This window comes from Lissotriton vulgaris, unplaced genomic scaffold (genome assembly GCF_964263255.1).
Source record: "Lissotriton vulgaris unplaced genomic scaffold, aLisVul1.2 SCAFFOLD_1348, whole genome shotgun sequence".
NCBI lineage: Eukaryota > Metazoa > Chordata > Amphibia > Caudata > Salamandridae > Lissotriton > Lissotriton vulgaris.
Window position 1 is genome coordinate 463,457 of NW_028242968.1, and position 22,128 is coordinate 485,584.

A 22,128-nucleotide genomic window follows, 5' to 3' on the forward strand; every position below is an offset into this window, starting at 1 on the left:
TCACCCCAGGGCACTTCACACGCCCCGTGGGACTTCATTAGGGTGACCAACTGGCATTGGTGCAAATTCAGGACGGTGAGTGTAAAAATTCAGGACAAAGGGTCAAAATTCAGGACACAAATTCAGGACAGGAGGTCAAAATTCAGGACAAAACTTCAGGACAATAGGTACGTTTTACAGACACATCAGAGGTCACGCAATAGTATATAAGTAAGCCCAGCCATTCCCAAACATATTCAACCGTTTGCAAACCTATCCATCATGTATCCTTCCATCTATCATTTCACTCATCCATCCCTTCATCCATCCCCTCATCCATCCTTTCACTCATCTCCATTATCCATCCATCCATCCATCCCCCATTTCACCCTATCCATCTGTACACTTATCCATCCACTCTTTATCCCATCCACCCATTCACTCATCCATTCAGCCATTTACCCTTTCACCAATCCAGCCATCCCTTCACTTACTAATCATTCCACCCATCCACTAGTTTAGTCATCCATCCATCCTCCCTTTCTCTCTCCATCGACCCTTTCACTTAGCCATCCTTCCTTCCATTCATCCATCCACCCATCCATCCATCCATCCATCTACTCATCCACTCATGAATCCATCCATTGATCCTATCACTCATCCATCTATCATTTCACTCCTTCACACATCTATTCATCCTTTTGTCCATCTACCCTCCCTTTCACTCACTCATCCATCCTTACATCCACCCTTTCACTCATACGTCCATTCATTCACCCTTGCACTACAATCCATCCATCATTTCACTCATCCACCTACCCATCCATCATCCACCCAACCATCCACCCACCCACCATCCACCCACCCACTCAACCATCCTTTCACCCACCCACCAGCCAATCCACTGATCCATCCTTTCACCCACCCACTATCCACCCACCCACTCATCCATCCATCCATCCTTTCACCCACCCACTCATCATCCATCCATCCTTTCACCCACCCACTCATCATCCATCCATCCTTTCACCCACCGACTCTCCATCCATCCATCCTTTCACCCACCCATCATCCATCCATCCATCCGTCCTTCCCCTCATCATCCATCCTTCCCCTCATCATCCATCCATCCTTTTCCCTCATCATCCATCCATCCTTTTCCCTCATCATCCATCCATCCATCCTTCTACCCACCCACTCATCATCCATCCATCCTTCCCCTCATCATCCATCCATCCTTTTACCCACCCCCTCATCATCCATCCATTCTCTAATCATCCATCCATCCTTTCACGCACCCCCTCATCATCCATCCATCCACCCTTCCCCTCATCATCCATCCATCCACCCTTCCCCTCATCATCCATCCATCCACCCTTCCCCTCATCATCCATCCTTTCACCCACCCCCTCATCATCCATCCATCCATCCCCTCATCATCCATCCATCCATCCTTCCCCTCATCATCCATCCTTCCCCTCATCATCCATCCATCCATCCTTTCACCCACCCATCCATCCATCCCTCCCCTCTATCCATCCCCTCATCCATCCATCCATCCATCCCCTCACCCATCCATCCATCCCCTCACCCATCCCCTCATCCATCCATCCCCTCACTCATCCATCCTTCCCCTCATCCATCCATACCCTCATCCATCCATCCTTCCCCTCATCCATCCATCCCCTCATCCATCCTTCCTTTCATCCATCATCCATCCTTCCCCTCACCCATCCATCCATCCCATCCATTTATCCTTCCCTTCATCCATCCATCCATCTCCTGATCCATCCATCCTTCCCCTCCATCCATCCACTCCATCCATCCATCCTTCCCCTCCATCCATCCATCCATCTTTCTCCTCATCCATCATCCTTCCCCTCATCCATCTTTCCCCTCATCCATCATCCAGCTACCCTTCCACCCATACATCCAGCTATTTACATTTTCTCTCCATCCTTCCCCTCACTCATCAATCATCCATCCTCTCTCATTAGCCATTTATTCAATCTTTCATTCATCCATTCACCCTTTCACTAATTCATCCAGCCATTCACCCATCCCTTCACTTACTTACTCGCCGATCTTTCCATATTCATTTTGAGCTGAGCCATTTTGAGAAGAGGCCCATCAAGAACTTCACCCTCGCTGCAGGGGCCGTTCCAGGACTGGGACGGAAGCCACCCAGGGAGGAGACAGGATCCACCACAGGGGGGGACAAGAGCCACCACAGGTGGGGGTGGACTGGAGCCACAACATGGGGGGACAGGAGCCATCCTAGGCGTGGGGTGGACTGGAGCCACCACATGGGGGGACAGGTGCCATCACTGAGGGGAGGGCAGGAGCCATCACAGGAGAGGGAACACAGGGGTGGGCATGCAGTATTCTAGTATCATCATGGGCTCCTCTCCTGCACAAGACAACGAGAAGACAGGCTCTCTGTCCAAAATGCCATCCCCCACTGTGATGTACAGTACTTACAGGAGATACTCTAAGAGAACTGATTGAACTGATTGTCCTCCATACTTTGTTAATCAGTGTCGGTGCGATTGTGCCATTTCTTTATTTTCTTACGTTATAGACTGCATGTTTGAAGAACCAAGGTTTGCTTACAATTTAGTGACAGTAATTAAGCTCTGTGAAGAGAACCACGTGCTGCCTCGGTGTAATCAGGGGTGTAATCTGGCCGAGTCTCGGATGTTTGGGGCCCTGGGTAGAAATGGAATGTGTGAGCCCCCCTCTAAATAGCAGAGACATGACACATTCAGGGCTGTTTGCATGTGAATAGATGCCGCTGCTCCTGAACCGGCAGCCCCTCCCTCTCAGTCACCTTCGAAGCACCTCTTAACAGGTCATCAAGGGCTGGAGGTGTGAGCGTAGCCATCCCGCTGTGCCTCTTCAATGCTGCGGGGCATCTGAGGAGCTTTGGTGCAGCATCGGAGTGAAGAAAAGAGGTGGGTGCAAGCTGTGCCGGCTTTAGGGTGGAGCAACCGGTGCCCTGTTAAAATGACGGACAAATGGCGTCCGTTAAAGATTCCTTCACGGACAACGGACAGACGGCCGAAATTACGGACTGTCCGTGAAATTTACGGACGGTTGGTCAACCTAGACTTCATGCCGATGTGGGGTGGGCTTCTTAACATCTCGCACGCCCGGGGCTCTTCACATGGCCCGCATGCAGTTAAGCATTTCTCGCCCACTCACCAGGGGAGCCCTTCGCACAGGCCGCTCTCCTCCCCCATTTCTCAGTTTCTGGGCCGCTACACGCACGGGCACAGCCCCCTCGTCACCAATGTGGTATTTCAGCCCTAGGCCCTCATACTGCTAAAATGAGGTGACGCATACACAGGTGTAATACTTGGTTAACTGGCCCTGAGCACGTGCGCTCAGCCCTTTTTATTTAGCGGGGTCATCTGACTGATGACGCCTGTGGTGGGTGGGTGTTCAGTGTGTGACAACATGCTGAACACTAGAAAGTATCCAGCGCAATACTACATCATGCACACGTCACTTTTTTTTCCTCATGTAACGTATCGTTTGCTACCCTTTGTATTTTGTTTGCTCTAGATACATGCACAATTGTCACTGTTGCCTCACGTAACATAACGTTTGCTTTTGTAACATGCCCACTTGTAATTTTCTCCCCTTGTATCAGTTCTGTTCGTATTGTGAAGCGCTCTGACACCTTCGGGTAAAGTCTGGGCTATATAAAAACGCATAAAATAAGTAAATTAAAAAAAGTCATATCACTGCCGCTGCTCGTGCTGTCCCTGCTGCGGTGACCCGAAGAGAAACACTTCCCTTTCATACAATGATATCCCTGGATTACATCAGCAAGCGAGGCGCGCCATCTGGTGACCGCTGACAGAACCTCCGCCTTCAGACTCCCAGGCTCAATCGCGCGGGCTCTCATTGGTCTACGTGAATTTTTCTCCCATTGTCCTACGTGAATTTTTCTCCCATTGGCCAAACCGTAGAGCTCTCGGGCAGGGCAGGCTTGCATTGGCTAAACCTTGAGTAGGCTCTAACCCTAAAGCCACATTGTGATTGGCTTTGTCGCTAGGCTAACTGTCCTCGAGTCAGGGCAGCTATTGGTGTCCACTCCCCGTTCCATCCAATCGACTCGTGTTAGGGCCTGTCCGAGGTGAAACCGATCAGAGCCTGCTGTTCCCGAGAGCGCTACTGTTCAGCCAATATGAGTTCTGTCAGCTGCCACCCGAGGGCGCTCGTCGTCCGATGATGAAATCCAATAAGCACTTTATATGAGCGAGCGAAGGATTTCCCATTCCGGGTCAGTAGCGGTAGAGACAGCTGCAGCAGTGGTTGCGGACATCACTTCCGGTTTTTCTTTGTATGTCCAGCCTTCTAAGAGGAGGAAGGACCCTCTGTCTGTCTGTCTGAGTAGTTTTGATTCAGACCTTCGCAGGCTCCCTCCCCCAGGCCTCAAATCTGCACCCGCCCCACCTCAGCCCCAGGAGAAGGAGAGCGCCTGGAAATGTCTGCTCAGGTAGGAGATTGTCAGCACCTTCTGCTATATTTGTTGGAATAAAATGAATAATCCTGGAGAAAATCACTTCCAGGAGCTGGACTGGGCTGGGCTCTTCCATCCGGGGACCTCTGTGGGAGCATCATTTGTGTTAGAGGGGATCTGTGCACTGTATCTTACTGCATTATGAGAAATATGTGCTGTTGCACTGCATCTTACTGCACTATGAGGTATCTGTGCACACTGCTTCATACTGCACTATAAGGAATCTGTGCACATTGCATCTTACTGCACAGTGAGGAAATTGTGCACTGCATTGCAGCTTACTGCACTATGAGAAATATGTGCTGTTGCACTGCATCTTACTGCACTATGAGGTATCTGTGCACACTGCTTCATACTGCACTATAAGGAATCTGTGCACATTGCATCTTACTGCACAGTGAGGAAATTGAGCACTGCATTGCATCTTACTGCACTATGAGAAATATGTGCTGTTGCACTGCATCGTACCGCTCTATGAGGAATCTCTGCACACTGCACTATAAAAGAACTGTGCACTGCATTGAATCTTACTGCACTCTGAGAAACCTGTACACTGTGTCTTACTACACTGTGAGAAATCTGTGTCCGTGCACTGCATCGTACTGTAGTGTGAGGAATGTGTGCATGCTGACCTGCATCTTCCTGTACTGGGAGAAATCTGTATGCACTGCATCTTACTGTGCGAAGAGGAATCTGAGCACTCTGCACTGCATCTGACTGCACTATGAGGAATCTGAGTACGCAACTCTGTACCTTACTGCACTACGAGGAATCTGTGGACACCGCACTGCTTTTTACTGCACTTTGTGGGGGATTGACAGAAGAGGAAATCTGGGCACACTGCACTGCTTTTAACTATACCATGAAAGCAGAAATTGATGCACACTAAGAGGAGTGTTTACAGCAGGTAGTAAGTCTGCACTACACTACACGGGGAAGATAATCTGTGCATAATGCATGACCTTTTGCTCACACTATAAGAAATCTGTTCATACTACACTACTTTTTCCTACATTATGAGGAGTGTTTACATTAGAGTTATTCTGTGCACGCACATCTGTTCTTTCCTATATTGCGAGGGGCAGATACAGAAGAGGAAATTTGCACACTTTGCTATTTTTTTATCTGCACTAGGAGGGGTGTTTACAGGCACAGGAGAAAGTCCATTTTACAGCAGAATGAAGGATGGTACAAAAGAGTAAATCAGTACTCACTGAACTGCTGTTTGCTGGTACTGTGAGGTGCCATTACAGAGACAATCTGTAATCACTGCACTACTTTTACCTAGACCGTGAAGGGGGAGGGGTTTCACACTGCCTCACACTCCATCACTCAGTTTGCCCCGATGCATCATAATAAATGCAGTGCACTTTCAGATGGGATGCACGAATATCGGACAGCAGTGCTGCTGGGCGGTGAACTCTAAGCAAAACTTGACTTATAATTGCCTGTGACAGGTAATTGCTCTGACTATGTGTCTTCTTTCCTCGTGTTCTTAACATTATGCCATTTGGGGGTTGCACCGTTTTTTAGCTCTGCCTATGGGTTTTCTGTTTCTTTTAACTCCTAGATCCTTACCACTGCATCTACTTTTTATCCGACTCACCCGGCATGACATAAGACTAATCCAATTGTCTAGGAAGTATGAGACCTTCTTTTTTTCCCATTACTTCAAAATAATTTCCATCCACGGTTTTCACTGATCTTGCGCCTCATACTTTTCAGGTGCCACGCTGACTCTCCTGCCCTAGGAGCCCACACACCCTTCCACGCCCCTATTTACAGTGCAGAGGCCTATTGGTAATAATGTTATTTAGAATTTATCTCCCTTCTTATGTATCGAATCCAGCCCCGTATGGAAATGGTTCTAAAGTTTATTCATGTCCATCCCTAGATCACACCCTTCCTCAATACCACACCTTGTCTTAATGAAGACCCTGGCGTAAGGGATACAACTGCCCATAGTTTTTCAGGGGTCGAAACTTCGACACTTTACTGCATAGCCAGCAATGACAACAGATATTCCATGTTGTGTTACTCTTGTTATCATGGCTGTATATTGGTTCTGCAGAGATTGAGATTCACAAGCTTGATGAATGAACCTCATGTTTTCAAAGTAATGTACTTTTTCTGATTGACACTCTTTCTCCCAATCACTTCCTTATCCTCACAAAACACATATACCCACTCTCCCTTCCTCCCCTTCACTTTGTTCCTGCCTAGGGACATTGTCACATGTAATAACATATAATAATATAAAGATATTTTGCATTAAGAGATTGCTGCCCAGTGTGAATTAAACACTGAGCATAAAAATACCTTGTGTTTTATGCTTTATTTTGAATAATTGTTTTGATTCCACACATTGTACTGTTCTTGTCTAGGACCACTGTCCTTACGTAATGGAGGAAACAACAAAAGATTACTGTAGGGCAGAAGCGAGGGAAAGTGCATGAGCTAGAAAAGGGCAAAGCTAAATAAAGACAAAATATAGGGGAAAGAGAAGGACAGCCACTTCCCTGAGGTGGTAAACACAAATGGTGAAGAAATAAAAGAAAAGTTGTTCGCTGCTATCAGCATTTCAAGGAAACAATGTATTCAAATCATGGTAAAGCCAAATTCCTATAGGAGTGGGACCTGCACAAGATTAGAGAGAAAAGACAAAATCAGGATCTGCCAATGGAATGGACAAAAAGCCTTGCAATCATGAGCAGAGGGCTGAACCAAAGCCCACTCTATATAATATTGTATGCAAAGCTGTGAAAGGCCTCTGAAGCTGTCTATAGTAAGCCCACCCAACTGATCAGAACAGTCAGTGGCTATGGGTAGTAGATCCAGGGTGTGTGTGTGGTAGCATGGATATGAAGGTGTCTGCCTTATAGGAGAAAGGATGAAGTAAACCGTGAAAGAAGGGTTGGTCTTCATCACCATGGCAGTTTGTCATGTTTCTATTGCTTCAGCATGGCTGGATCGCAATCCCCCGTCCTACCAGCAATGGCAAGGGCGTTTCTTAGAGTCTGTACTATAAGAGTGTAAAGGGAGGAAGGGCAGGCGGACGGGGAAGATAATCTGGGGGGCCCTCTCAGACTGGCCTCAGCGGTCATGAAGTTTGCTCCAGGAATAACAAGCACTGGCATAGCCAATAGGTCTCGCCTTTGGGGCCTTATAAGAATTTAGTTATGCAGCACAATATCCTTCCTGCAACCGCATCAACTGTTGCATGGCTAAACACTTATAAGGTCCCAAACACGAGACTTATTGGCTATGCCAATGCTTGTTAATACTGTGATTGTTGAAAGCTTCCTCCAAAAGAACAAATACTAAGAAAATGTAAACTCTTACAGACCAATCAGTTTGCTAAATTCTGATTATAAAATAGTAACATTGTTGGCAAATACATTCAATCAGGTAGTGGGTTTGTTGATACATGAGGATCATATCGGTTTTATAGCAGGAAGATGGTTGTCTACTAACACACATTTAGTTGAAGCTCTAGATTTTCTTAACACCAAACATATTCCAGCTCATATTTGTATGTCAGATGCTGAATTATTTTGATTTGGCTAATTGTCAGTTTGCCCCTGTCAACATTGGCTGTGTTTTTCAGGGCACATTATGGATTATACGAGGGGTATGTGTCTGCCAAGATCAGATTCTGCCCCAGTCAACGCTGGGTGTGTTTATGACGGCACACTATGGATTGTACCAGGGGTATGTGTCTGCCAAGATCTAACTCTGCCCCGGTCACCGCTGGGTGTTTTTTTTAGGGCAGGCTATGGAATGTAGGAGGGGTATGTGTGTGCTCACGTAACTCACAATTGCTATAGCTTTGCAGCTGGTCGCAGAGGGAGGGGGCAGCGGTGTAAAAGGACGTATAATACAACAAAATGCAATTACGTATTGGTAATAACATGGCGGATGAAGGCCATGGCGGGTGAAGAATCCAGGGGAAAAATGCAAGCAAGATAGGGACAGAAAGAGAGACAGGGTAAATAAACAGGATAAATAAAGACTAACTTCGGAAAGTAAAGAGAAGAAAAAGACACGTTATAGGGTGTGAAAAAAAATCTGATTTCCGCTGCCAGAGCTACGCTGTTTATTCACGATAACGATGATGGCCATGAGGTGACTGAGAGCGGGTGGAGGGAGCGGGCAGCGGTGAATGGTAAACGCAGGGATATTATTGGCGACGCAGTGCCAGATAGACGAGGCAATGGCGGGAAGCGACGGTAGCCGTAGATGGACAATTTATTCTAACATGCATTAAGGGGATACATCTGTGTGGGGACCAACAAATCCCACCGTATTGATATAAAAAACGCATTGCACAAGCAAATTTGTAAGCGCATTAAAACAGGAACCGTGGACCTACTGTTTGAGAAAAAAGAGAAGAGACTGGAGCAGACCAAATATTGAAAGAGGGGGAGATAAAAGTAAAATAAACGTAGGGAAACAAATGTATAAAATCTAGTGAAAGCAAGGAGTTCGAATAAAAGAGGAACACGACACAGGGCGGGACAATCCAAGGAAGACCAATTGCAGACTGGGAGAGGGTGGCATGCCCTCAAAGGACCAATGCTATTGGAAAGAGGGTCTGCTTTACAATAGATGGCCAATTAAAGAAAAGGGGAGGTAAGGAGTCAATATATAAGCGATCATTTCGATGCAGTGAAGAGGCTAGATTATGTAGCGAGGGTCAACCAATTGGACAGCAGAGAAGGGAGGCCGATACAAAGAGGACCAATAGGAAGTAGAACATGAAGATTCGGCGAACACGCAGAGACTGGCGTTGTATTCTGTTTACCATTGCTCGTTGTAGTGATGAACGCTTCTCTAGATAAATCTTAAGTATGTGACAAAGTATATGCACAAGGGAGTCAGGATGAGGAGGATTAGGAATCTCCTTTTGGAAGGTGAGAGTGAATTTTTGAAAGCAAAAAAGAGAATAAGGATGGCAGAAGAGGACTAAAAATAGGGTAGAATGTTTTTTCCAATGGAAGATAACATGGTATGCAACAGAAAGACAGGGGGTGGTGAGGACAACAGGTGAGGGGACACGGGGAGTCTGAGCGGATAGATGCAAGAAATAGATTATCAAAACGCAGAGCGGCCCGGTCCAGTGAAATTGGGTCGCGTGCAGGGGTGTAGCTATTAGTGGTACAACAGGTGCAGTGGCACTGGGAATCCGAGGCTTATTGAGCACACAGAGGAAAGGAGGGGTGGGGGGACATTTACCTTGGTTGCACCAGGGCGCATGAGACCCTTGCTGCAGCACGAGTTAAGGGCAAGGCATGAATGTGGGAGGGAGAGAGCCAATGGTGGAGAGGGCCACGTGGAGGGAATGAGTGGAAAGCGTCAGAGAAGAGATGAGAGAAAACACGAAGGGAAAGGTAGCGAAATAGAAGACAGAAGGTCTTGCGGAGAACTCAACGGAAGAGGCAAGGAAGAAGTACAGAAAATGGTGAAGACAGAGACGAAAATAACGAAAAGGCAGAAATAGGCACTTGAAAGATGCTGGTAGAGGGGCAGCGAGAAGCAGCAAAGTATTAAATGATAATAAAGAAAACAACAGGGGGTAGGGGTACAATCGCTTTTGAGTAAAGAAAATGAGAGAATAAGCAAACCATCTAGCTGCAGAAGAGCTAAGAGAAACATGGGGCGAGCGAGAGAGCACGAGAAACCGGTGAGTGGAACATCTTCTTTAAAGAGCATGGGAAATAAGAAAGTAAATGACAGATCGGGATGAGTAAGAGAAACAGCAGGGATAACTTTGAGTAAGGAAAATGAAAGAATAAGTCAAACATCTGGGTAGGGAGGAGAAACGGCAGTGTGAGTAAGAGAAGCAGCAGAGTGTGAGATTCACAGGTTCGGGAGTGGGCATTAATGGGAAAACCTGGGTAGACACTGGAGACAGGCACTGGGGACGCTGAATAAACAGATCAACAGGAAGCGATATAATTGAAAGAAGGGAAGAAAGCGATACAGAACGATGTACAGAGAGTGATGCCCAGAAGAAGGGAGGCAAAGGAAAGGTACGGAGTCAGAAAAAGAATGGGAGAGATGCAAGGAGCAGAGAGAAGAAAGACAATTAAGCGTAGAGGCAGAGAGAAAAAGAGAGACAGGAGAGAGACAGAAAAAAATACAGGAGGGGAGAATGATGCATAGTGAAGTGAAGCAACAAAGTAGATTGGTATTGTGAATGGAGTAGAGTGAGAACCAATGAAGGGGGATGAAAAAACGAAAGAGATATAAGAGGTGACACAAGTTAAGAAAGTAATAGAGAGACACAAAGTACGAAATGAGCGGAAGACGTAAGCAGAACAGAATACAATAAAGTAAGGCACGCAAAGGGGAGAGGGTTGAAGGAGCAAACGAGAAAGGCAGCAAAAGGGTAGAAAGAGGTAGGTGCCTCAAAGGAGAGAAGAGATGTGTGGGTAGATAGCACAGAGACGTGTCTACGGTACAATCTGCTGGGTGGACTTTAGCAGTGTATGGGTGACCGTACAGAGGGGTGAGTGGGCAATAGAGAGGAATAGGTGGACAGCATAGAGAAAAAGGTAGACTTGAACAGAGGTTTGGGGCAGCGAAATGGTATGGGTGGCTGCACGAGAGGAATGGGTGCACAGCATAAAGAGATGGGTAGACTTGAAGAGAAGTTTGGGGCAGTAGAGTAGTATGGGTGGATGCCAGAGAGGAACTGGTGTATGTTTTAAAGATATGGGTGGAAAGTAGAGAGGTCTGAGGACAGAAGAGAGGAATGGATGGACTGTAGAGAGAGGTGAGTATACTATAGGGTAGGATAGGTGGACAGTAGAAATGGATGAGCTGGCTGTACAGTGGGTAGATGCACAGACCAAGAGGAGTAGGTGGACAGAATATAGAGATGGGTAGATAGAAGTGAAATCTGGGGAAAGCAAAGAGAGGTGAGCGGACAGTGTGGAGAGGTAGATGGACTTTAGCAATGAGTGGGCTAGCTGTACAGAGGGACGGGTGGATAATAGTAATAGAAAGGAGGATGTAGCGGACAGAGGCTGGGGGACAGTAGAGACCCTGCTGGTAGGTCGCTCCCCCACCACACAAAGTCAAAGTCAAAAATTTGTATAGCGCACTACTCACCCAGAGGGTCTCAAGGCGCTTGGGGTCGGGGGGTTTCGCTATTTATCAAACAGACAGGTTTTGAGTTGTTTTCTGAAGGAGAGGTGGTTCTGTGTAAGGCGGAGGTGGGTGGAGAGAGAATTCCAGGTTTTGGCCGCTAAGTAGGAGAATGATCTTCCTCCCATGGTGGCTCTTCGGATTCGTGGAATCGTGGCGAGGGCTTGATTGGACGATCGTAGTTGGTGGGTGGGGGGTGGGGGTGTAGAAGGTCAGGCGCGTGTTGAGGTAACTGGGTCCTCGGTCGTAGAGGGCCTTGTGTGCGTGGGTGAGGAGACAGAACTTGATTCTCTTGTTGACGGGGAGCCAGTGAAGGTCTCTCAGGTGACCGGAGATGTGATTGTGGCGGGGTATGTCTAGGATGAGTCGGGCGGAGGCGTTCTGAATGCGTTGGAGTTTTTTCTGTAGTTTGGCTGTGGTTCCGGCGTATCGGGTGTTTCCGTAGTCCAGTCGGCTTGTGACAAGTGCTTGGGTGACCGTCTTTCTTGTTTCGGTGGGGATCCATCGGAAGATCTTTCGGAGCGTGCGTAAAATGTTGAAGCATGATGATGAGACGGCGTTGACTTGTCTGGTCATTGAGAGGGAGGAGTCTAGGATGAATCCCAGGTTGCGATCATGGTCCGTTGGTTTGGGCGCGCTGCCAAGGGCCGGAGGCCACCATGAGTCGTCCCATGCAGAGGGGGATGATCCTAGGGTGAGGACTTCCGTCTTGTCTACATTCAGTTTTAGGCGGCTGTTCTTCATCCACTCGGCTACGTCTTTCATCCCTTCGTGTAGGTTGGTTTTGGCGGTGTTTGGGTCTTTTGTGAGGGAGAGGATCAGCTGTGTGTCGTCAGCGTAGGAGATGATGTTAAGGTTGTGCTGGTGTGCCTGATATCGTGTGCTTTGCGCTGGTGAGCTTTCCTATCGCCTGAAGCTGCTTGCTCCACTGTATCTGCACGTTAGCCTGCATAGCGCTGCTGGCTTCACTTAGTGCTTTAACGTGCCTGCCTGCCTGCTTGTGCGCTCGATTGTTACTGTATCTGTTCACTGTGTGTTCTGTTTAAATATACTTTTGCCAATTACCTCCGCATCTCCCCCAACCCGGTCTGCCCTCGTGTTGCAGCCGCCATTTGCTGTGCTGTTGTTGTTGTCTTGCCCTGAGCCCGCCCCCTCCACCACGCACCCGCCTCCCATCGGACCCTCCCTCGCCCCTCCCCCTCCACCATCCATTTATGACAGTTTCTTCCGCGCGCAGCGTTCACGCGCAGCGACCGCGCCCAACCCGCGCCGAAGGTGCGCCAAAGGTAAGCCCGTCTACGCCCGTCTGCGCCTGGACCGCGCCCAGCGCCAGACCCCCTGGCCCCCGTCCCTCCCAGCCCCCCGCATTACCTACGATGCCGCAACCCTCCTAGCCCTTAACCCCGGTCGCGCCCCCAACTGCGCCCAAGCCGCTCCTGGACGCACCCATGGACCGTTCTCCTGCTTCTCCTGCAAATTTAGCGGCACCGACAACATCTCCGCTACGACCACACCACAGATTCCCGACCCCAACCACCTAGAATGCATCCTTCTCAACACCCGCTCGGTCCACAGGCACGCCATTGACCTTTGGAACCTACTAGACACCATCTCTCCTGACGTCGCCTTCCTAACGGAAACATGGATGAACGCTTCCTCCGCCCCTGACATCGCCATCGCTATCCCTGATGACTATAAGATCACACGCAAGGACCGCACCGACCATACAGGAGGTGGAATCGCTATCGTCCATAAGAAAACAATCCGCATCTCAACCAGCTCTGATGCCAACCTCGCCAACTCTGAACACCTTCACTTCCAGATCCACATCGACCCCAAGACCACACTCAGAGGCACCCTCCTCTACAGACCACCAGGGCCACGCGCAAAATTCAGTGAAGACATCACGGACTTCATCACCCCACACGCGCTCCCCTCCAAAGACTACATCCTTCTGGGAGACCTCAACTTCCACCTTGAAAAGATCAACGACCGCAACACCGCCACCCTCTTAGACAACCTCGCCAACCTCGGACTTAAACAACTGGTCACTTCCCCCACCCACATCGCAGGTCACACTCTCGACCCCATCTTCACCTCCAGCAACCATGTCTCCTTCAGCCACACTACAGATCTCCTCTGGACTGACCACAGCTGCGTTTACTTCACCTACAACAAGCCGAAACCCATCATCCACCTCCAACCAACTCTACAAAGAAACTGGAACAAAATCACCACAGAGCAGATCTCCACATCACTCCTTCAAACCTCCCCAGCCCCCTCTTCTAACGCCAACGAAGCCGCCTCCAACCTCACCCTTTGGTTATCCAACACCGCCGACACCTTAGCACCACTGAAAAAACGTCAACACAAACTTGGCATCAAGAAGGCTTCATGGTTCAACGACGACCTCAAGAAATCCAAGAAACTGTGCCGCTCCCTTGAAAAGGCCTGGAAAAAAGACCCATCCACCAGCAACAAGGACGCCTTCAAAAGCGCCATCCGTACTCACCACCAACTGATCCGAAAAGCCAAGAAAACAGCATTCAAAGATCGACTTGACAACAACGCCCACAACAGCAAGGAACTTTTCAACATCGTCAAGGAATTTTCCAACCCCTCGGCCAACTCCAACGACATCACCCCCTCTCAAACCCTCTGCGATTCCCTAGCCTCTTTTTTCCACAACAAGATTGCTGACATCCACAACAGCTTTGACAACCAACCCGGAAGCCAACCCACCCTACCATCAGCTGAACATCTTCCCCCGTCAACACCCTTAACGCCTGGAACCCAATCTCCACTGAGGACACCATCCGCCTGATGAATTCCATCCACTCTGGATCCCCCACAGACCCATGCCCCCACCACATCTTCAACAAAGCAGACTCCGTCATAGCTCCGCACCTCCGAGACGTCATCAACTGCTCCTTCAACTCCGCTACCTTCCCAGAAGATTGGAAACACGCCGAACTCACCGCCCTTCTGAAAAAACCAACAGCAGACCCCACCGAACTCAAAAACTACCGCCCCATCTCGCTTCTTCCATTCCCGGCCAAAGTCATCGAGAAAGCTGTCAACAACCAGCTCGCCGCCTTCCTCGAAGCCAACAAATCACTCGACCCCTCACAATCTGGCTTCCGAGCCAAACACAGCACTGAGACCGCCCTCATCGCAGCAACAGACGACATTCGAACTCTACTGGACAATGGAGACACAGTCGCCCTCATCCTCCTCGACCTCTCTGCAGCCTTCGACACAGTCTGCCACAGCACCCTTTTACAACGCCTCAGAAACATCGGAATCCAAGGAAAGGCACTGGAATGGATCACCTCGTTCCTCACCGGAAGAACCCAGAGAGTCCGCCTCCCACCATTCAAGTCCGAGGCCTCTGAAATCATCTGCGGCGTACCACAAGGATCCTCACTCAGTCCCACCCTCTTCAACGTATACATGAGCCCCCTCGCGGCCATCGCCCGCAAACACAACCTCAACATCATCTCTTACGCTGATGACACTCAACTGATCCTATCTCTCACCAAGGACCCCAGCACCGCTAAAACTAACCTACACGAAGGAATGAAAGAAGTCGCCGAATGGATGAAACAAAGCCGTCTGAAACTGAATTCAGACAAAACAGAAGTCCTCATCTTAGGTAAATCCCCCTCTGCATGGGACGACTCCTGGTGGCCGGAAGCCCTCGGAAAGGCACCCATCCCGACAGACCACGCACGGAACCTTGGCGTCATCCTGGATTCTTCACTCTCTATGAACAGACAAGTCAGCGCCGTATCCTCTTCCTGCTTCAACATTCTTCGCATGCTCGCTGGATCCCCTCCGAAACAAGGAAAACAGTCATCCACGCTCTAGTCACGAGCCGACTGGACTACGGAAACACCCTCTACGCAGGTACCACCGCTAAACTCCAGTAGAAACTACAACGAATCCAAAACGCCTCAGCCAGGCTCATATTAGACATCCCACGCAACGAACACATCTCTGGTCACCTTAAAGACCTCCACTGGCTACCCGTCAATAAGAGGATCACTTTCCGACTGCTTACCCACGCTCACAAATCACTCTACGACATCGGACCAGATTGCCTCAACTCTCGACTGTCCTTCTACACCCCCTCCCGCCAACTTCGCTCTTCCAGCCAAGCCTTCGCCACTGTACCTCGCATCAACAAGTCCACCATGGGAGGCAGATCCTTCTCATACCTGGCTGCCAAAACATGGAACTCACTCCCCGCTTACCTCCGCCTCACCCAGAATCACCTAGCGTTCAGAAAGCAGCTTAAAACGTGGATATTTGACAAATAATCCACCTCCCCTCCCTAAGCGCCTTGAAACCCTCTGGGTATGTAGTGCGCTATATAAATGTTATGACTTGACTTGACTTGACAAGAGGGTGGGGCTCAGGGATGATCCTTGTGGTACTCCACACATAACTTCGGTGGCCTCAGATCTGAAGGGGGGGGAGGCGGACTCTCTGGGTTCTTCCGGCGAGGAACGAGATGATCCAGTCCAATGCTTTTTCTTGTATTCCGACGTTGCTGAGGCGTTGTACAAGGGTGCTATGGCAGACCTTGTCAAATGCTGCGGAGAGGTCCAGGAGGATGAGGGCAGCTGTTTCCCCATTGTCGAGTAGTGTTCGGAGGTCGTCTGTGGCTGCGATGAGGGCGGTCTCGGTGCTGTGTTTGGCTCGGAAGCCGGATTGTGAGGGGCCGAGGGAGCCGTTAGACTCAAGGAAGGCGGCGAGCTGGTTGTTGACAGTCTTCTCTATGACTTTGGCAGGGAATGGGAGGAGCGAGATGAGGCAGTAGTTCTTAAGTTCGGCGGGGTCTACTGTAGGTTTCTTCAGGAGGGCATTGAGTTTGGCATGTTTCCAGCTTTCCGGGAAGGTAGCGTTGTAGAGGGAGCAGTTGATGATATCTCGGAGTTGGGGTGCAATGATGGAGTCGGCCTTGTTGAAGATGTGGTGGGGGCATGGGTCAGTTGGTGATCCGGAGTGGATGGAGTTCATCAAGCAGATTGTGTCTTCGGTGCTGATCGGGTCCAGGCGCAAAGGGTGGTGGTGAGGGGCTTCAGTTCGGTAGTGAGGGGAGTGAGTTGTTCGCCGAAGCTGTTATGTATGTCAGCGATCTTGCTGTGGAAGAACAAGGCTAGAGAGTCGCAGAGGTCTTGAGAGGGAGTGATGTCGTTGTTGCCAGCACTGGGATTGGTAATCTCTTTGACAATGCTGAAGAGTTCCTTGCTGTTGTAGGCGTTGTTGTCGAGTCGATCCTTGAATGCTGCTTTCTTGGTGGATCGGATCAGCTGGTGGTGTTTGCGGGTGGCGTCCTTGAGGGCGGTCATGTTGTCTGTGGTTGGGTTTTTTCGCCAGGCTTTCTCGAGGGTGCTGCATTTTTTTTGGGAGTTTTTGAGGTCGTCATTGAACCAGGTGGCTCTTTTGCTTCCTGGCTTGTTGTGGTGTTTTTTCAAGGGTGCTAATTCGTCAGCGCAGCGGGTGAGCCATTGTGCGAGATTGATAGCTGTATGGTTTGGGTCCGATACTCTGGCGGGAGAGTTTTGGTTTAGCGATGTGGTGAGCTGGTCGGTGGTAATTTTGTTCCAGTTTCTGCGGGGGACTTGTTGTGGGTGGTGGTGTGTCGTGGTTTTTCTGAAGTTTAAGTGGGCACAGCTGTGGTCCGTCCAGTGGAGTCCTGTGGCGTGATTGAAGTAGATGTGCTTGCTGGAGGAGAAGATTGCGTCGAGCGTGTGTCCGGCGTAGTGGGTGGAGGTGTTTACCAGTTGTTTGAGTCCGAGATTGGCGAGGTTGTCCAGAAGGGTGGTGGTGTTGCTATCGTTGTTCTTTTCCAGGTGGAAGTTGAGGTCCCCAAGGAGAATGTAGTCCTCGGAGGGGAGGGCGTGTGGGCTGATAAAGTCAGTGATGTCTTCGCAGAATTGTGTGCGGGGTCCTGGGGGTCTGTAGACGAGGGTGCCTCTAAGTGTTGTCTTGGGGTCGGTGTGAATCTGGAAGTGAAGATGTTCGGCGGCTGTGAGGGTGTCGTCGGTGCTGGTCGTGATGCGGATTGAGTTCTTGTGGATGATGGCGATGCCTCCTCCTGTTTGATTGATGCGGTCCCTTCGGATGATCTTGTAACCGTCCGGGATAGCTATGGCGATGTCCGGCACTGATGAGGCGTTCATCCAGGTTTCTGTAAGAAAGGCAACGTCCGGCGATGTGGTATCGAGTAGGTTCCATAGTTCAATGGCGTGTCTGTGGACCGAGCGGGTGTTGACCAGGATGCACTTCAGGTGGTTGTTGTTTGGGCTCTGTTTGGTGTTTGTGGTTGCAGTGTGGGTCCTGATGCAGCAGAACTTGCAGGATTGGCAGGTGAAGGGTCCATGGGCGCGTCCTGGGGCGGCTTGGTGGCAGTCGGGGAGTCGGCCGGTGTTGAGTGCAGTGAGGGTTGCGGCGTCGTATATTAGGCGGGTGGAGTGGTTATTGCGGGGCCAGGGGGTCTGGCGCTGGGTGCGGTCCAGGCGCGGACGGGCGTAGACGGGCTTACCTTCGGCGCGCAAGGGGCGCGCCCGCTGCGTGTGAACGCTGCACGTTTGCCACTCTGCCATAAGTGGAGCGTGGAGGGGGGGGGAGCGAGGGAGGAGCAGCCGGAAGATGGGGGTGGGTAGGAGCGTCTATGCAGGAGGGGACGGGGGTTGGGTTGAGCAGCGGCAGGGAGCGGGGTGGAGGGGCACAACAAATGGTCTCTGAGGATGAAAGCGAAATTGACCAGAGAGTCACAGCGGGTAGCGGTGGCGGGGGCACGACTAAATTAAAGCAGAGCACACGAACACAGGCACAACAGTGAAAAATGGCGCAAAACTGAAAATAAATTAAATGAAATATTAAAATAAATTAGTGCACAAGACCGGATCCTTGGTGGCGATTATCAGGGGCACAGCAGCTCAGGGGCACACCGGGGACACAGCGTCACAGCAGCTCAGGGACACACCGGAGACACAGCGGCAGGCGTCAGGCACGAGGCGGGTGGAGTGCCCTACCGGTGCTGTAGAAGTCGAGGCCCTCTTTCACCGCAGGCTACCACATGTGCCTCATCCCTGGTAGTCAGTGGTAGGCCTTAGGTTTGTATCTCTGTCACTGTTCCCTGTATTGCCTGCTTTTGTCTGTGCCGTGTTGCTTGCCTTCTGTTTACTCCTCGCTGCCTCTGATTTGTGCCTGTTTTTTGCCTTCAGTTTCCTTCTGTTGCCATCTGTTTCCCTGATTCATGCCCGTTTTTGCCTTCTGTTTCCCCCTCGCTGCCCCTGATTGTGCCCTCACCGCTCCCGTTCTCGCCACTGCGTCCCCTGCAGCCGGCCCCCTCACTGCCCATTCGCTGTCCCTGCCTCGCAGCTGCTCCTCCCTCCCACATCCCCATATATGGCGGCTGCTGTGCGGCCGTGCCGCTAGCGGCCAAGGCAAGCCCGACCGTGCCCTGCGCCAGAACCCCTGGTCCCCGCACCCACCACAACGAGCACCACTGCTACGATGGCATCACACTCCGCGCTCTCAACCCCGGACGGACCAACACCTGCTTCAAGGGAGCCCCAAAACGCACACAAGGCCCCTTCACCTGCCAGAACTACAGCAACACCAGCCTCAGAGCTGCCAAACAACCCGCCAAGAAGGACCTCACCAGCTACGATGCATCCTACTGAACATCCGTTCCGCACGCAAACACGCCGTCGAGCTCTGGACCCTGCTCGACGCATCATCCCCGGACATCGCCTTCCTGACAGAGACCTGGATGAACAACTCCACCGCACCCGACACCGCAATAGCCATTCCAGACTGCTACAAGATCACCCGCAGAGACCGGACCAACGGAGTCGGAGGAGGAATCGCCATCGTCCACAACAATAGCTTCAGGGTCTCGACCAGCACCGACGACACACTCAGCACCGCCGAACACATGCGTTTTTAGATCCACACAGACCCTAACTCCACCCTCAGAGGCACCCTCGTCCACAGACCCCCCGGACCCAGACCCCAGTTCAGCGACTCAATCGCCGACTTCATCAGCACGCACGCCCTGACCTCCACCGACTACATCCTCCTCAGAGATATGAACTTTCAACTGGAGAACAACAGCAACTCAACAACCCTAAATGATAACCTCACCAGCCTTGGACTGAGGCAACTCGTCACAATGCCTACCCACTCCGCAGGCCCCATGCTGGACCCCATCTTCTCCTCAAGCCCCCACGACGACTTCAGCCACACCACCGAACTCCTCTGGACCGACCACCGCTGCATCCACTTCTCCTTCCAGAAACCTAACAGACACCAGCGCACCCAACCGATCCCTCGCCGCTGCTGGAGAAAAATCACCAAAGACCAACTACACCCAACACTCGCTCTCAGCCACCCACTTAACCCTCCAACACCAAAGACTCTGCCCACAACCCCTGACGCTGGATCAACAACTGCGCCAACACCCTCGCCCTGCTGAAGAAATAACCCCCCCCCCCCACTGGGACATCGGCAAGAGGGCCAGCTGGTTCACCCCAGAACTCCTAGCGTCCAAGTGAGCCTGCCGAAAACCAGAGAACAAATAGCACAGTGAACAGACCCCGGACAGCCACGCATCCCACAAGGATGCCACCCGCAACCACCATCACCTTATCAGGACTGCCAAGAGGACCTCCTTCAAAGATCGCCTCGACAACAATGAGCACAACAGCAAGGAGCTCTTCAACATTGTGAAGGAACACTCCAACCCCAGCTCCAACACCAATGACACCCCGACGACGCAAGCCCTGTGCGACTCCCTCGCAACTTTCTTCCACCGCCAGATAGCAGACATCCACGACAGTTTCAACATCCAGACAGCCCCAACAGACAGCAACACAACACACACCATCGACTACGACCCCTTGCTAGCCTGGACCAGCGTGAGCATCGATGACACCATCAAAACCATGAGCACAATCCACTCCAGCTCCCCGTCAGACCCAGTCCCGCACCACATCTTCAACAAAGCCAGCAGCTCCATCGCACCCCACCTACGCAACATCATCAATCTCTCCCTCCAGACTGCGACCTTCCCAGAGAGCTGGAAACATGCCGAGATCAACACCCTACTCAAAAAACCCAAAGCAGACCCTAGAGATCTCAAGAACTACCGGCCCATCTCGCTGCTCCTGTTCCCTGCCAAGGTCATCGAGAAGATCGTCAACAGACAGCTTACCCGATACCTCTAAGAAAACAGAATCCTGGACCCTTCCCAGTCAGGATTCCGCAGCAACCACAGCACCGAGACCGCCCTCATCGCCGCCACCGATGACATCAGGACACTACTGTACAACGGTGAGACCGCAGCCCTCATCTTCCTGGGCCTCCCCGCCGCCTTCGACACCGTCTGCCACCGCACACTACGCACACGCCTCCACGCCACATGGATCCGAGACAAAGCCTTGGAATGGACCACCTACTTCCTCTCCGTCAGAACTCAGAGCGTCCGCCTCCCCCCTTTCCGATCTGAAGCCTCCGAGATCATCTGCAGCATACCCGAAGGTTCCTCCCTCAGCCCAACACTGTTCAACATCTACATGGCCCATGCTCGCACATGTCGTATCCTCTCCCTCACCAAGGACCCCATCACCGCCAAAGCCAACCTCCACGAAGGAATGAAGGCCGTCGCTGAGTGGATGAAGACCAGCCGACTGAAGCTGAACACGGACAAAACAGAGGTCCTCATCCTCGGCTCCAATCCCTCAGCCTCGGACGACTCCTGGTGGCCGACGGCACTGGGGGCAGCCCCAATAACCACTGACCACGCGTGCAACCTGGATGTCATCCTCGACTCAACGCCCTCCATGACCAAGCAAGTCAACGCCATCTCCTCCTCCTGCTTCAACATCCTCAGTATGCTCCACAAGATCTACAGGTGGATCCAGACAGATGCAAGAAGAACAGTCACCCAGGCCCTCGTCAGCAGCGGACTCGACTACGGAAACACCCTCTACGCGGGAGCTCCGACCAAGCTCAAAAAACGACTTCAACGCATCCAAAACGCCTCGGCACGTCTGATCCTCGACGTACCACGCCATGGCACTGGCTGCCGGTCAACAAGAGGATATCCTTCAAGCTCATCATCCACGCACACAAGGCACTCCACAAGACCAACCCAGCCTACCTCAACAAACGACTTTCCTTCTACATCCCCAACCGCCAGCTCCGGTCCGCTGACCTCACACTCTCCTCCGTCCCGCACATCCGAGGAACAACCACCGGTGGGAGAGTCTTCTCCCACCTCTCCACCAAGATCTGGGACACCCTCCCACTGAGCCTACAACAGACCCAAGACCTGCTGACCTTTAGGAGGTTACTCAAGACCTGGCTGTTCGATCAGTAGCGGTCCCCTCCCCCACGGGTTTGTAGTGCGCTCTCCAAATGTTTGATTGCTTGAGAGTGTGATGGGT

General features: G+C 51.1%; 1 protein-coding gene across 1 annotated transcript in view; it reads left to right on the forward strand.

Moving 5' to 3' along the window:
* The first annotated feature begins 4,353 nt into the window (after positions 1–4,353).
* Positions 4,354–22,128, forward strand: part of LOC147668774 (uncharacterized) — a 106,811-nt gene continuing 89,036 nt past the window's right edge. Inside the window, exon 1 of the mRNA XM_086948446.1 lies at positions 4,354–4,486. The gene's annotated coding sequence lies outside the window, so the exon portion shown is untranslated. The remainder of the gene's footprint in view (positions 4,487–22,128) is intronic.